Source organism: Octodon degus, unplaced genomic scaffold (genome assembly GCF_000260255.1).
Source record: "Octodon degus isolate 3935 unplaced genomic scaffold, OctDeg1.0 scaffold00172, whole genome shotgun sequence".
NCBI classification, from domain to species: Eukaryota; Metazoa; Chordata; class Mammalia; order Rodentia; family Octodontidae; genus Octodon; species Octodon degus.
In genome coordinates, this window is record NW_004524748.1 from 1,097,727 (window position 1) to 1,104,416 (window position 6,690).

The 6,690-nt window shown below is 38.1% G+C and overlaps 1 pseudogene; it reads left to right on the top strand.

Moving 5' to 3' along the window:
• The first annotated feature begins 1,927 nt into the window (after positions 1-1,927).
• Positions 1,928-2,527, top strand: LOC101561753 (annotated as a pseudogene).
• Positions 2,528-6,690: the final 4,163 nt, after the last annotated feature.

The window sequence follows — 6,690 nt, forward strand, 5'->3', positions numbered from 1 at the left end:
ATTTAAGCATATGCTATGATAGTTACTGTTGTTAAAACTTCTTGTTTGGCAAAATAGCAGAACAACATGTGAAACAATTGGGGTGTAATGTAGCCAAAGGGGGAAAAATAGCTCTAGAGATTCATCCAAAGAAAAATTGAGAACTATTCTTGATGTCTCTTTGTATAAATGACCTGATATCTAACTCAGTTGTACCTGTTCTCCTGTTTATCTTGGCCCTTACTATTAGGCCCTGTTTCATAAACTGTTTAACTAAGTATGTTCAACAAAGAATCCAGGCTGTCAAGTTAATGGTGCTTACTGCTCAATAGCAGCCCTTAAAAGTAACTGAGGAACAATGACTTGATTACTGGATAAAACCAGTGGGGAATGTAATTGGTCAACTGAATTTTGTGCTGCAACTATGGAAACTACTAGGTTCCTTTATGCTTCTTGATATCTACTCTAAGGAATGCATCCTCACGCTCTATTCAAGGCTGTTTAGTAAGAATTAACTGAGTTACTGTCTCCCTCCCCTCCCTAATTTAATTCATGTAAACATAGTCAGCCTAAGATATATCTTGTAAAAACACCTTGCTCAACAATCCCCCACACAGGCAAGTTGCACATATCGCTGCACTGTGAAAGACACCTTAGTTATGTGATTTTTGCTTTAAAAGCCCTTGCTTCCTGGCTAGGCATCACTCAGTCTTCTCCTGCATGAGAACTGACTGATGACTTTGAGCTCAGTAATAAATGGCACTTTTAAATTCCAATTTGGCTTCTGTTCTGCTTCCTATTCTGAGCTAACCCATAACAGGCTTTACATGTGCTCTTCTAGAGCTCTGCCACTGGGCTATCTCTGGAATTACTTGAACAGATTTTGCTTGAATGCCACAGTGAAGCATTCTTTGGGGATTGGGGGTGATAGCTCAGAAGTATAAGTGACTGCCGGGCAAGTACAATGTACCAAATTCAATACCCAACATCAGAAAAAAAAACAGCCACAGTAAAGCATCTTACGTAAAACCAAAATGAAAGTTGCACACACCGTGATCTAAGAGTGAAAGATGATGACACCAAAAAACATAATCAGAGTGTCTGACAGAGCTACTTTAACATGACATGGAATTGTCACTCTAAACAGCCCTGTTGTGTGTCTATGGGATACAGTACATCAAGTCTAGTGATTAAGTTAGTTTCTGTTACAGTTTGTGTCTAATTGTCCCCCCAAAGCCTTATGCAGTCATGGGGCGGCTTCTAGAGTTTGCGGTTAATTCATGATCCAGGGATGGGATTATGCATGTCAGTGCTATACCACCCTGAAGCAGATAATCTACATACAAATAGAAGAAGGGGAGAGAGGTTTAGTAGCTGCTGTAGCTGCTTCTCCTCCATTTGCATGCTGATGTTTTCTGTGGCCATGAAGGACTCTCCTCTGCCATATGCTGCTCTGCCTTGGAGCCAGCTAAGTATGGACTGAAACCTCCACAAACTGTGAGCTAAATAAACCTTTCCTTCCTTAATTGTGGATGTTGGGTATTTTGTCCTAGGAATGAGGAAAAAAGTAACCTAGATAGTTTCATTTTGGATTTTCTGTATGTTGCAACACAGTTCTAGCTGATAAAACTGCAGTATATATAATAAATGTTTAAAACTGGTACTTAATTAGGCTGTAAATTGTATGTAATAAATGACTGAAAACACAAAATAATGTCCCAGAAAAGTGTTTCAAGAACAGAGATCAGTAGCGCAAATGTTAATCAAAGTAAAGTAAACAGGTTATAATTCAGTAAACTTACCATTGTATTTAGTAATGGTATGTATTATGGAATGAAACATTTTCAATACTATAGTGGGTTAAAAATTGAAATTTGTACATCCTCTTCATCCCTGTGTTGGTGACTTGCAGTTGGGATATCCCAGCATGGGAACTGCGGATAGCAAGATGTCTTCTGGAAGTGCCAAAATTGGGCACCCTGCCCCCAACTTTAAATACACAGATGTTATGCCAGATGGTCAGTTCAAAGATACCAGCCTGTCTGGTTGCAGAAGAAAATACACAGTGTTCTTCTTTTATCCTCTTGACTTCACCTTTGTGTGCCCCACGGAGATAATTGTGTTCAGTGACAGGGCAGAAGAATTTATGAAACTTCACTGCCAAGTGATGGGTGCTTCTGTGGATTCTCACTTTGGTCATGTGGCAGGGATCATCACACCCAAGAAACAAGGAGGACTGGGGCCTATGAACATTCCCTTGGTGTTGGATCCCAAGTGCACCGTTGCTCAGGATTATGGGGTCTTAAAGGCTGATGAAGGCATCTCATTCAGGGGCCTCTTTATCATTGATGATAAGGGTATCTTTCAGCAGATCACAATAAGCTACCTTCCTGTTGGCCGCTCTGTAGATGAAACTCTGAGACTTGTGCAGGCCTTGCAGTTCACTGACAACCATGGAGAAGTGTGCCCAGCTGGGTGGAAGCCTGGCAGTGACACCATCAAGCCTGATGTTCAGAAAAGCAAAGAGTATTTCTCTAAGCAGAGGTGAGCAGTGGGCCAAGAGAGCAGAAGCTCTTTTGTACACTTTTTTCATGCTTTAAACACAAGATGTGTGAGGCAAAACCTGTCTTTCCTACAGGGATTGGGGAACCATCTTTTCCTCCACTGGTAGTAAACCATCTTTTCCTCTACTGGTACACTCAGTAAGGCCTGAGCTGTACTTAGGAGTGGACCATATGAAAGTGATAATGTGTGATGTACCAGTAGCAGGCCAAGGCCATTCACTGACCTTTTGTAGTGCCTATTAAACTTGAACTGAGGAAAAAAAAAATTGAGATTTCCATATTCTAAATAATAGCTGGCAATTTTTGAAATAGAGAATAAAAGTAAGCAAACTTCAGAAAGAAATTTGGCAACAAAAATGAGAACATCAGGTGATGTAAATGATGTTCGCAAATATTTGAGGCAGATTGTTATGTTTCAGGTTTTAAATTGCATTTTATGTATTGTCACATATATAACCTATTGTGAATACATGATAAAAGGCCATCACAGAAGAATAAACAAACTTAAAATATATAAGAGTGTTGGAAACAATGAAATGGGTCAGCATCACTAACAAATGAGGAAGTACAAAGACAAAGGGTCAGACAGAAGGAAAGACTAATTTTGAGGAGGTAAAAGGAAACTTCCTAAATATGGCATGAGGGAGTTACAAGTTGTCATTGCATTACTTTTTTTCTTTGAAGCACTGACTGAAGTAAAACCTCACTAAGAATGAATGAACAGGTGATTGACTATGTACTTGAAAAGATGACAGTCTTGCAATCTTCTCTGTAGAAGGTAAAGGGAATTGTAAACAACATGATATATGGAAGATAACACTTGTAGGTTGTTTGATACTGGAAAACAGGGCCCTTTGTGCATAGTCCTAGACATGTAGTCCTTTTGGATGTGGCAGTCTACCAGAATAATGGTGGAATTCAGGTGAATTCAAAGTGGAAATGACCCATTTGTTCTATGTATTGCACTTTGCAGTAAACGAGAGGGAATTATGAAAAACTTGATAATGTAATAGTGACTAAAATTGAGTAATTGAAGGGCTAGGAGGAGCCAGATGGAGCAGTGCTCAAAGGAGCAGATGCTTTTAACATACACGAAGCTGTAATGATCCTGAAGCTATATTCAGGAGAGAAATGGACAGACTGTAATCCTGTCTCCTAGCCCTGACGCATGTGGGATACAGAAAAACAGGAAATATAATCACTAGTCTTTGGTCAGTACAATGAGAAAGAGGCCAGGTTCAGTGCAAATGTTCAGGTTGCAGGAAAGGCTTTTAGCTGAGAATGTGAGCTTCAGAAAATGAATACTACATTTTGGAAAAGAAAGTAACAGAGAGAAAAATAAGTTGGACTAAAGACAGCAAAACAGAATGAAATTTGAGCCTATCAAAAAAGTGCTGAATTGTCTTCTTTAAAGGAGTTAAATAGGTGAACTACACCTCAAAAATAACTTTTAAAAAGTATAAAGTAAAGGTGTTTTATGAATAATACTACTAAGAGAGGGAAAAATTTTCTGGACACAATTTTCAAAGAAATTGCCTCCTTTCACATGCTCAGAAAGCAATTTGGATTCTTACCACAAAGAATCAACAGGAAATGATCAAAAGCAATGCACAGACAAAATAATTTGGAGAAAATGCTGGCTAACCTGGCTTACAGGGAACTGAGCAGAGACAAGAACCACCAGAGATCCCAGAATGAGCAATTCCAAAAGAAGAAGGAATAATCAAGCCGGCACATGCAAGTTAAGTAACAAAAATGTTACTCTAAATGAATGTTCAGAGCAGCTTCATTTACAACTGCAAAAACATGGAAGTAGCTAAGATGTCCTATGTTAGGAGCAAGTAAACTAGTATATCAAGATAGTGGAATAATTTTAAGGGATCAAAAGAAAAGGGGCAATCAAGGTGTGAAGATAATTTTGTCCTAGTTAATTTTGGTTTTAAAATTAATTGGCTTGAGGGATTCACATAGTACCCTTCAGTGTGTGTCGTGTGGGCATGGGGTGTGGCACTGGGGACCCTTTCCGGCTCACAGCCTCTTCATCTCAGGCACTGCCTCTTGTGCTCTGCTGTCCAGACATCAAGGAATAAGCAGCCTTGCTTCTCCACACAGTTTTGCTCTGCTGTTTCTGTCTTGCAGCCAGCTGCCCATGGGCTAAATTTTCTTAAACTCGGAGCCAAGAAAACTTCTCTAAATTGTGGGTGTCAGGTATCATGTCTGAACAAAGTGAGAGCTGACCAATACAGACATCCACAGAAATTAAATGAATATAACCTAAGTGCAAGACCCAATCGGAAAAGTCATTAAAACTACCTGATTTGAGCTTTGCAAAAGAAAATATCATGGTGATTGTGCAATGAAGAGGGGCCAACAGAGGCTGGGGACTGGGAATAGGAAGCAAAGGATAGAAAAAGCACAGAAGACTTTAGGAAAAAAAGAATATTGTGCATTATACAGCTATGGTCAGTCGATGTCGTCATGTGTTATAAAATGCACACCACCACCAGTAAATAACATGAACTATGGATTTTTAATGTTAACTTTATTGAGAAAGAAGTAGCCAATGAGACAGTTTCAAAGCAGGTTAATAGGACAGTTACAATAATTAATACATTGCATATTGTTGTCTTTGTAGTAGTTATTAATAGTACAAGATACAGATATGATATATTGTGTAAATACTATTATTTCAAAACATTCTTCCCATTGAACTAAGAGAAAGTATTTGTATATTTATGCTACTTTGTATATACAGAAATATTAGGTCTTGCTTTATCTTGGCCTTAACCATCTAGCAGAAAAGTATAAAAACCAGGCATAAAAAGTAAAACCATATTAATATGCTGAGCTGTAAAAGGCTCAAGTCAACAACTTCTGACCCTGCTAGTCCTTCAGATAACCCACTACTGTTATAGACTACTGGACTAGATTGGATTACTTTGCTGAATTCATGCAACTATGATATGTGAATGGTGATGGAATACCCATCTCTGACAAAAGTAAAGAAAAAAGGGGATATAAATGAGGTCCATTTTGTAGTGGATTTTGAATAATAGCAGTAGTGATAATAATAATCTGTCCAACTAGATTTATCTATTCGCATCAATGTCCCACTCAGGCAAGGAAAGACAGAGATACAGAAAATGTTTGTGTTGAGAAAGTTGTGAAATAGTTCTCTGTCTTCCTCACAAATTTGCTCTGAACCAGAAACTGCTCCAAAAAATAATTAGCCTTAAAATTTTTATTGACCATGTACCATTGTCTCCCTAAGGGTAGGCAAGCTCTCACTTTCCCAAAACAGAAAAGTAGATCTTGTTCATGCTATGAAATGCACAACCTCTAAGCATTTTCCCCCTGGTGTCTAACATAGTTTTTGACTCTCCCACTGGAATTCATTTTCCATGGATTAGATTAAATTTGCAAAAAATAAATGTGTAAATAAAAAAGAACTTTGACTATGGTGTTCTTTTTTGTATACTAACTATTTAATCAATGCTAAAAGGCTTATTTTTTGTCTATGGTTAGTGCTAAATTTTGAATAGTAGAGAAAAATAGAAATTGAAGCTGTCTTTACTGACACATGTTCCACAGAAATAAAACTGAAATGCTGCAATAATCTATTAGATTGGTGCAATACACAGAAAACCCCTGGTAGCAACCCTACAGCCCAGGAGGAAGCAGGAATGCTGTTTGTGATCTACTACTGAGGAGTTTCCTTCTTGGGAAATTCATGGAATCCTTTTGGCTGTGTGTTTAGAGGTTATTATTTTAATATAACTGGAATCACTTTAGAGTTGTTTTAAAGGCATTCATTGAATGTTTTACTATGGACAAAAAAGTAAAACATTAAGATAGATTGGCAAGAACAAAATAATAATTATATATAACAGGGTCTGAGAAAACTGTGTACAGCAGACATAGTTTGCACTGCATTTTCCAAGTATGATTTTCTGAAAGACTGGAAAAGGATGGATGGATGGATGGATGGATGGATGGATGGATGGATGGATGGACAATATTTTTAGAAGCACACAGAAAGTTTGTATAAAGAAATCCATGGGGTTAATTCACAGGAGAGAGAGACAGAGACAGATGGAAAGAGAGAGAGAGAGAGAGAGAGAGAGAGAGAGAGAGAGAGAGAGAGAGA